Source organism: Colius striatus, unplaced genomic scaffold, assembly GCF_028858725.1.
Source record: "Colius striatus isolate bColStr4 unplaced genomic scaffold, bColStr4.1.hap1 scaffold_47, whole genome shotgun sequence".
Taxonomy (NCBI): Eukaryota; Metazoa; Chordata; class Aves; order Coliiformes; family Coliidae; genus Colius; species Colius striatus.
In genome coordinates this window covers 235,835-245,695 of record NW_026908528.1, presented here as the reverse complement: position 1 = coordinate 245,695, position 9,861 = coordinate 235,835, and positions in this window count along the sequence as shown.

The following is a 9,861-nucleotide window of genomic DNA, read 5'->3' as shown; positions in this document are numbered from 1 at the left end:
GGGGACCTTCTTACTACTGTAGCTGGTGTCTGCCTTCCTGCTTTCTTGTAGCTCCCATACTCATTGGTATACCTTAACTGACAAATGTATTCTTTCAATGGGAGCTGAAGAAAAGGGTGTGGTATTGAAGATAGCTCCCACAGGAAAGCAGCTGCAAATGTGACACCGTGCTGGCTGCTAGACTGCATGGGGACCTACTTACTACAGGAGCTGGGATCTATCTTCCTGCTTTCTTGTAGCTCCCATACTCTGTTGTATACCTTAACTGACAAATGTATTCTTTCAATGGGAGCTGAACAAAAAAGTGTGGTATTGAAGATAGCTCCCACAGGAAAGCAGCTGCAAATGTGACACCGTGCTGGCTGATAGACTGCATGGGGACCTACTTACTACTGTAGCTGGGGTCTGCCTTCCTGCTTTCTTGTAGCCCCCATACTCAGTGGTATACCTTAACTGACAAATGTATTTTTTCAATGGGAGCTGAACAGAAAAACTGTGGTATTGAATATAGCTCCCAAAGGAAAGGAGCTGCAAATGTGACACCGTGCTGACTGCTAGACTGCATGGGGACCTACTTACTACTGTAGCTGGGGTCTATCTTCCTGCTTTCTTGTAGCTCCCATACTCAGTGGTATAACTTTACAGACAAAACGTAGTTTTTTCAATGGGAGCTGTGGAGAAAAAGTGTGGTATTGAAGATAGCTCCCACAGGAAAGCAGCTGCAAATGTGACACCGTGCTGGCTGCTAGACTGCATGGGGACCTACTTACTACTGTAGCTGGGGTCTGCCTTCCTGCTTTCTTGTAGCTCCCATACTCAGCGGTATACCTTAACTGACAGATGTATTCTTTCAATGGGAGCTGAACAGAAAAAGTGTGGTATTGAAGATAGCTCCCACAGGAAAGCAGCTGCAAATGTGACACCGTGCTGGCTGATAGACTATATGGGGACCTACTTACTACAGTAGCTGGGATCTATCTTCCTGCTTTCTTGTAGCTCCCATACTCAGTTGTATACCTTAAGAGACAAATGTATTTTTTCAATGGGAGCTGAGGAGAAAAACTGTGGTATTGAAGATAGCTCCCACAGGAAAGGAGCTGCAAATGTGACACCGTGCTGGCTGGTAGACTGCATGGGGACCTACTTACTACTGTAGCTGGGGTCTGCCTTCCTGCTTTCTTGTAGCCCCCGTACTCAGTGGTGTACCTTAACTGACAAATGTATTCTTTCAATGGGAGCTGAACAGAAAAACTGTGGTATTGAAGATAGCTCCCACAGGAAAGGAGCTGCAAATGTGACACCGTGCTGGCTGATAGACTGCATGGGGACCTACTTACTACAGTAGCTGGGGTCTTCCTTCCTGCTTTCTTGTAGCTCCCATACTCAGTGGTATACCTTAACTGACAATGCATTCTTTCAATGGGATCTGAGCTGAATAAGTGTGGTATTGAAGATAGCTCCCACAGGAAAGCAGCTGCAAATGTGACACCATGCTGACTGATAGACTGCATGGGGACCTACTTACTACAGTAGCTGGGATCTATCTTCCTGCTTTCTTGTAGCTCCCATACTCTGTTGTATACCTTAAGAGACAAATGTATTTTTTCAATGGGAGCTGAACAGAAAAAGTGTGGTATTGAAGATAGCTCCCACAGGAAAGCAGCTGCACATGTGACACCGTGCGGGCTGCTAGACTGCATGTGGACCTACTTACTACTGTAGCTGGGGTCTGCCTTCCTGCTTTCTTGTAGCTCCCATACTCAGTGGTATACCTTAAGAGACAAATGTATTTTTTCAATGGGAGCTGAACAGAAAAAGTGTGGTATTGAAGATAGCTCCCACAAGAAAGCAGCTGCAAATGTGACACCGTGCTGGCTGATAGATTGCATGGGGACCTACTTATTACAGTAGCTGGGATCTATCTTCCTGCTTTGTTGTAGCTCCCATACTCAGTGGTATACCTTAACTGACAAATGTATTCTTTCAAAGCGAGCTGAGGAGAAAAAGTGTGGTATTGAAGATAGCTCCCACAGGAAAGGAGCTGCAAATGTGACACCGTGCTGGCTGATAGACTGCATGGGGATCTACTTACTACAGTAGCTGGGATCTATCTTCCTGCTTTCTTGTAGCTCCCATACTCAGCGGTATACCTTAACTGACAGATGTATTCTTTCAATGGGAGCTGAACAGAAAAAGTGTGGTATTGAAGATAGCTCCCACAGGAAAGCAGCTGCAAATGTGACACCGTGCTGGCTGATAGACTGCATGGGGACCTACTAACTACTGTAGCTGGGATCTATCTTCCTGCTTTCTTGTAGCTCCCATACTCTGTTGTATACCTTAAGAGACAAATGTATTTTTTCAATGGGAGCTGAACAGAAAAACTGTGGTATTGAAGATAGCTCCCACAGGAAAGCAGCTGCAAATGTGACACCGTGCTGACTGGTAGAATGCATGGGGACCTACTTACTACTGTAGCTGGGGTCTGCCTTCCTGCTTTCTTGTAGCCCCCATACTCAGTGGTATACCTTAACTGACAAATGTATTCTTTCAATGGGAGCTGAAGAAAAGAGTGTGGTATTGAAGATAGCTCCCACAGGAAAGCAGCTGCAAATGTGACACCGTGCTGGCTGCTAGACTGCATGGGGACCTACTTACTACAGGAGCTGGGATCTATATTCCTGCTTTCTTGTAGCTCCCATACTCTGTTGTATACCTTAACTGACAAATGTATTCTTTCAATGGGAGCTGAACAAAAAAGTGTGGTATTGAAGATAGCTCCCACAGGAAAGCAGCTGCAAATGTGACACCGTGCTGGCTGATAGACTGCATGGGGACCTACTTACTACAGTAGCTGGGATCTATCTTCCTGCTTTCTTGTAGCTCCCATACTCAGTTGTATACCTTAAGAGACAAATGTATTTTTTCAATGGGAGCTGAGGAGAAAAACTGTGGTATTGAAGATAGCTCCCACAGGAAAGCAGCTGCAAATGTGACACCGTGCTGGCTGGTAGACTGCATGGGGACCTACTTACTACTGTAGCTGGGGTCTGCCTTCCTGCTTTCTTGTAGCTCCCATACTCAGCGGTATACCTTAACTGACACATGTATTCTTTCAATGGGAGCTGAACAGAAAAACTGTGGTATTGAAGATAGCTCCCACAGGAAACCAGCTGCAAATGTGACACCGTGCTGGCTGATAGACTGCATGGGGACCTACTTACTACTGTAGCTGGGGTCTATCTTCCTGCTTTCTTGTAGCTCCCATACTCAGTGGTATAACTTTACAGACAAAACGTAGTTTTTTCAATGGGAGCTGAGGAGAAAAAGGTGGTATTGAAGATAGCTCCCACAGGAAAGCAGCTGCAAATGTGACACCGTGCTGTCTGATAGACTGCATGGGGACCTACTTACTACTGTAGTTGGTTTCTGCCTTCCTGCTTTCTTGTAGTCCCCGTAGTCAGTGGTATACCTTAACTGAAAAATGTATTCTTTCAATGGGAGCTGAGGAGAAAAAGTGTGGTATTGAAGATAGCTCCCACAGGAAAGCAGCTGCAAATGTGACACCGTGCTGGCTGATAGACTGCATGGGGACCTACTTACTACAGTAGCTGGGGTCTGCCTTCCTGCTGTATTGTAGCTCCCATACTCAGTGGTATACCTTAAGAGACAAATGTATTTTTTCAATGGGAGCTGAACAGAAAAAGTGTGGTATTGAAGATAGCTTCCACAGGAAAGGAGCTGCAAATGTGACACCGTGCTAGCTGATAGACTGCATGGGGACCTACTTCTTACAGTAGCTGGATCTATCTTCCTGCTTTCTTGTAGCTCCCATAGTCAGTGGTATACCTTAACTGACAAATGTATTTTTTCAATGGGAGCTGAACAGAAAAACTGTGGTATTGAAGATAGCTCCCACAGGAAAGGAGCTGCAAATGTGACACCGTGCTGGCTGATAGACTGCATGGGGACCTACTTACTACAGTAGCTGGGATCTATCTTCCTGCTTTCTTGTAGCTCCCATACTCAGTTGTATACCTTAATTGACAGATGTATTCTTTCAATGGGAGCTGAACAGAAAAACTGTGGTATTGAAGATAGCTCCCACAGAAAAGCAGCTGCAAATGTGACACCGTGCTGGCTGATAGACTGCATGGGGACCTACTTACTACTGTAGCTGGGGTCTGCCTTCCTGCTTTCTTGTAGCTCCCATACTCTGTTGTATACCTTAAGAGACAAATGTATTTTTTCAATGGGAGCTGAACAGAAAAACTGTGGTATTGAAGATAGCTCCAACAGGAAAGGAGCTGCAAATGTGACACCGTGTTGACTGGTAGAGTGCATGGGGACCTACTTACTACTGTAGCTGGGGTCTGCCTTCCTGCTTTCTTGTAGCCCCCATACTCAGTGGTATACCTTAACTGACAAATGTATTCTTTCAATGGGAGCTGAACAGAAAAACTGTGGTATTGAATATAGCTCCCACAGGAAAGGAGCTGCAAATGTGACACCGTGCTGGCTGATAGAGTACATGGGGACCTTCTTACTACTGTAGCTGGTGTCTGCCTTCCTGCTTTCTTGTAGCTCCCATACTCATTGGTATACCTTAACTGACAAATGTATTCTTTCAATGGGAGCTGAAGAAAAGGGTGTGGTATTGAAGATAGCTCCCACAGGAAAGCAGCTGCAAATGTGACACCGTGCTGGCTGCTAGACTGCATGGGGACCTACTTACTACAGGAGCTGGGATCTATCTTCCTGCTTTCTTGTAGCTCCCATACTCTGTTGTATACCTTAACTGACAAATGTATTCTTTCAATGGGAGCTGAACAAAAAAGTGTGGTATTGAAGATAGCTCCCACAGGAAAGCAGCTGCAAATGTGACACCGTGCTGGCTGATAGACTGCATGGGGACCTACTTACTACTGTAGCTGGGGTCTGCCTTCCTGCTTTCTTGTAGCCCCCATACTCAGTGGTATACCTTAACTGACAAATGTATTTTTTCAATGGGAGCTGAACAGAAAAACTGTGGTATTGAATATAGCTCCCAAAGGAAAGGAGCTGCAAATGTGACACCGTGCTGACTGCTAGACTGCATGGGGACCTACTTACTACTGTAGCTGGGGTCTATCTTCCTGCTTTCTTGTAGCTCCCATACTCAGTGGTATAACTTTACAGACAAAACGTAGTTTTTTCAATGGGAGCTGTGGAGAAAAAGTGTGGTATTGAAGATAGCTCCCACAGGAAAGCAGCTGCAAATGTGACACCGTGCTGGCTGCTAGACTGCATGGGGACCTACTTACTACTGTAGCTGGGGTCTGCCTTCCTGCTTTCTTGTAGCTCCCATACTCAGCGGTATACCTTAACTGACAGATGTATTCTTTCAATGGGAGCTGAACAGAAAAAGTGTGGTATTGAAGATAGCTCCCACAGGAAAGCAGCTGCAAATGTGACACCGTGCTGGCTGATAGACTATATGGGGACCTACTTACTACAGTAGCTGGGATCTATCTTCCTGCTTTCTTGTAGCTCCCATACTCAGTTGTATACCTTAAGAGACAAATGTATTTTTTCAATGGGAGCTGAGGAGAAAAACTGTGGTATTGAAGATAGCTCCCACAGGAAAGGAGCTGCAAATGTGACACCGTGCTGGCTGGTAGACTGCATGGGGACCTACTTACTACTGTAGCTGGGGTCTGCCTTCCTGCTTTCTTGTAGCCCCCGTACTCAGTGGTGTACCTTAACTGACAAATGTATTCTTTCAATGGGAGCTGAACAGAAAAACTGTGGTATTGAAGATAGCTCCCACAGGAAAGGAGCTGCAAATGTGACACCGTGCTGGCTGATAGACTGCATGGGGACCTACTTACTACAGTAGCTGGGGTCTTCCTTCCTGCTTTCTTGTAGCTCCCATACTCAGTGGTATACCTTAACTGACAATGCATTCTTTCAATGGGATCTGAGCTGAATAAGTGTGGTATTGAAGATAGCTCCCACAGGAAAGCAGCTGCAAATGTGACACCATGCTGACTGATAGACTGCATGGGGACCTACTTACTACAGTAGCTGGGATCTATCTTCCTGCTTTCTTGTAGCTCCCATACTCTGTTGTATACCTTAAGAGACAAATGTATTTTTTCAATGGGAGCTGAACAGAAAAAGTGTGGTATTGAAGATAGCTCCCACAGGAAAGCAGCTGCACATGTGACACCGTGCGGGCTGCTAGACTGCATGTGGACCTACTTACTACTGTAGCTGGGGTCTGCCTTCCTGCTTTCTTGTAGCTCCCATACTCAGTGGTATACCTTAAGAGACAAATGTATTTTTTCAATGGGAGCTGAACAGAAAAAGTGTGGTATTGAAGATAGCTCCCACAAGAAAGCAGCTGCAAATGTGACACCGTGCTGGCTGATAGATTGCATGGGGACCTACTTATTACAGTAGCTGGGATCTATCTTCCTGCTTTGTTGTAGCTCCCATACTCAGTGGTATACCTTAACTGACAAATGTATTCTTTCAAAGCGAGCTGAGGAGAAAAAGTGTGGTATTGAAGATAGCTCCCACAGGAAAGGAGCTGCAAATGTGACACCGTGCTGGCTGATAGACTGCATGGGGATCTACTTACTACAGTAGCTGGGATCTATCTTCCTGCTTTCTTGTAGCTCCCATACTCAGCGGTATACCTTAACTGACAGATGTATTCTTTCAATGGGAGCTGAACAGAAAAAGTGTGGTATTGAAGATAGCTCCCACAGGAAAGCAGCTGCAAATGTGACACCGTGCTGGCTGATAGACTGCATGGGGACCTACTAACTACTGTAGCTGGGATCTATCTTCCTGCTTTCTTGTAGCTCCCATACTCTGTTGTATACCTTAAGAGACAAATGTATTTTTTCAATGGGAGCTGAACAGAAAAACTGTGGTATTGAAGATAGCTCCCACAGGAAAGCAGCTGCAAATGTGACACCGTGCTGACTGGTAGAATGCATGGGGACCTACTTACTACTGTAGCTGGGGTCTGCCTTCCTGCTTTCTTGTAGCCCCCATACTCAGTGGTATACCTTAACTGACAAATGTATTCTTTCAATGGGAGCTGAAGAAAAGAGTGTGGTATTGAAGATAGCTCCCACAGGAAAGCAGCTGCAAATGTGACACCGTGCTGGCTGCTAGACTGCATGGGGACCTACTTACTACAGGAGCTGGGATCTATATTCCTGCTTTCTTGTAGCTCCCATACTCTGTTGTATACCTTAACTGACAAATGTATTCTTTCAATGGGAGCTGAACAAAAAAGTGTGGTATTGAAGATAGCTCCCACAGGAAAGCAGCTGCAAATGTGACACCGTGCTGGCTGATAGACTGCATGGGGACCTACTTACTACAGTAGCTGGGATCTATCTTCCTGCTTTCTTGTAGCTCCCATACTCAGTTGTATACCTTAAGAGACAAATGTATTTTTTCAATGGGAGCTGAGGAGAAAAACTGTGGTATTGAAGATAGCTCCCACAGGAAAGCAGCTGCAAATGTGACACCGTGCTGGCTGGTAGACTGCATGGGGACCTACTTACTACTGTAGCTGGGGTCTGCCTTCCTGCTTTCTTGTAGCTCCCATACTCAGCGGTATACCTTAACTGACACATGTATTCTTTCAATGGGAGCTGAACAGAAAAACTGTGGTATTGAAGATAGCTCCCACAGGAAACCAGCTGCAAATGTGACACCGTGCTGGCTGATAGACTGCATGGGGACCTACTTACTACTGTAGCTGGGGTCTATCTTCCTGCTTTCTTGTAGCTCCCATACTCAGTGGTATAACTTTACAGACAAAACGTAGTTTTTTCAATGGGAGCTGAGGAGAAAAAGGTGGTATTGAAGATAGCTCCCACAGGAAAGCAGCTGCAAATGTGACACCGTGCTGTCTGATAGACTGCATGGGGACCTACTTACTACTGTAGTTGGTTTCTGCCTTCCTGCTTTCTTGTAGTCCCCGTAGTCAGTGGTATACCTTAACTGAAAAATGTATTCTTTCAATGGGAGCTGAGGAGAAAAAGTGTGGTATTGAAGATAGCTCCCACAGGAAAGCAGCTGCAAATGTGACACCGTGCTGGCTGATAGACTGCATGGGGACCTACTTACTACAGTAGCTGGGGTCTGCCTTCCTGCTGTATTGTAGCTCCCATACTCAGTGGTATACCTTAAGAGACAAATGTATTTTTTCAATGGGAGCTGAACAGAAAAAGTGTGGTATTGAAGATAGCTTCCACAGGAAAGGAGCTGCAAATGTGACACCGTGCTAGCTGATAGACTGCATGGGGACCTACTTCTTACAGTAGCTGGATCTATCTTCCTGCTTTCTTGTAGCTCCCATAGTCAGTGGTATACCTTAACTGACAAATGTATTTTTTCAATGGGAGCTGAACAGAAAAACTGTGGTATTGAAGATAGCTCCCACAGGAAAGGAGCTGCAAATGTGACACCGTGCTGGCTGATAGACTGCATGGGGACCTACTTACTACAGTAGCTGGGGTCTGCCTTCCTGCTGTATTGTAGCTCCCATACTCAGTGGTATACCTTAAGAGACAAATGTATTTTTTCAATGGTAGCTGAACAGAAAAACTGTGGTATTGAAGATAGCTCCCACAGGAAAGCAGCTGCAAATGTGACACCGTGCTGGCTGATAGAGTACATGGGGACCTTCTTACTACTGTAGCTGGTGTCTGCCTTCCTGCTTTCTTGTAGCTCCCATACTCATTGGTATACCTTAACTGACAAATGTATTCTTTCAATGGGAGCTGAAGAAAAGGGTGTGGTATTGAAGATAGCTCCCACAGGAAAGCAGCTGCAAATGTGACACCGTGCTGGCTGCTAGACTGCATGGGGACCTACTTACTACAGGAGCTGGGATCTATCTTCCTGCTTTCTTGTAGCTCCCATACTCTGTTGTATACCTTAACTGACAAATGTATTCTTTCAATGGGAGCTGAACAAAAAAGTGTGGTATTGAAGATAGCTCCCACAGGAAAGCAGCTGCAAATGTGACACCGTGCTGGCTGATAGACTGCATGGGGACCTACTTACTACTGTAGCTGGGGTCTGCCTTCCTGCTTTCTTGTAGCCCCCATACTCAGTGGTATACCTTAACTGACAAATGTATTTTTTCAATGGGAGCTGAACAGAAAAACTGTGGTATTGAATATAGCTCCCAAAGGAAAGGAGCTGCAAATGTGACACCGTGCTGACTGCTAGACTGCATGGGGACCTACTTACTACTGTAGCTGGGGTCTATCTTCCTGCTTTCTTGTAGCTCCCATACTCAGTGGTATAACTTTACAGACAAAACGTAGTTTTTTCAATGGGAGCTGTGGAGAAAAAGTGTGGTATTGAAGATAGCTCCCACAGGAAAGCAGCTGCAAATGTGACACCGTGCTGGCTGCTAGACTGCATGGGGACCTACTTACTACTGTAGCTGGGGTCTGCCTTCCTGCTTTCTTGTAGCTCCCATACTCAGCGGTATACCTTAACTGACAGATGTATTCTTTCAATGGGAGCTGAACAGAAAAAGTGTGGTATTGAAGATAGCTCCCACAGGAAAGGAGCTGCAAATGTGACACCGTGCTGGCTGATAGACTGCATGGGGACCTACTTACTACAGTAGCTGGGGTCTGCCTTCCTGCTTTCTTGTAGCTCCCATACTCAGTGGTATACCTTAACTGACAATGCATTCTTTCAATGGGATCTGAGCTGAATAAGTGTGGTATTGAAGATAGCTCCCACAGGAAAGCAGCTGCAAATGTGACACCATGCTGACTGATAGACTGCATGGGGACCTACTTACTACAGTAGCTGGGATCTATCTTCCTG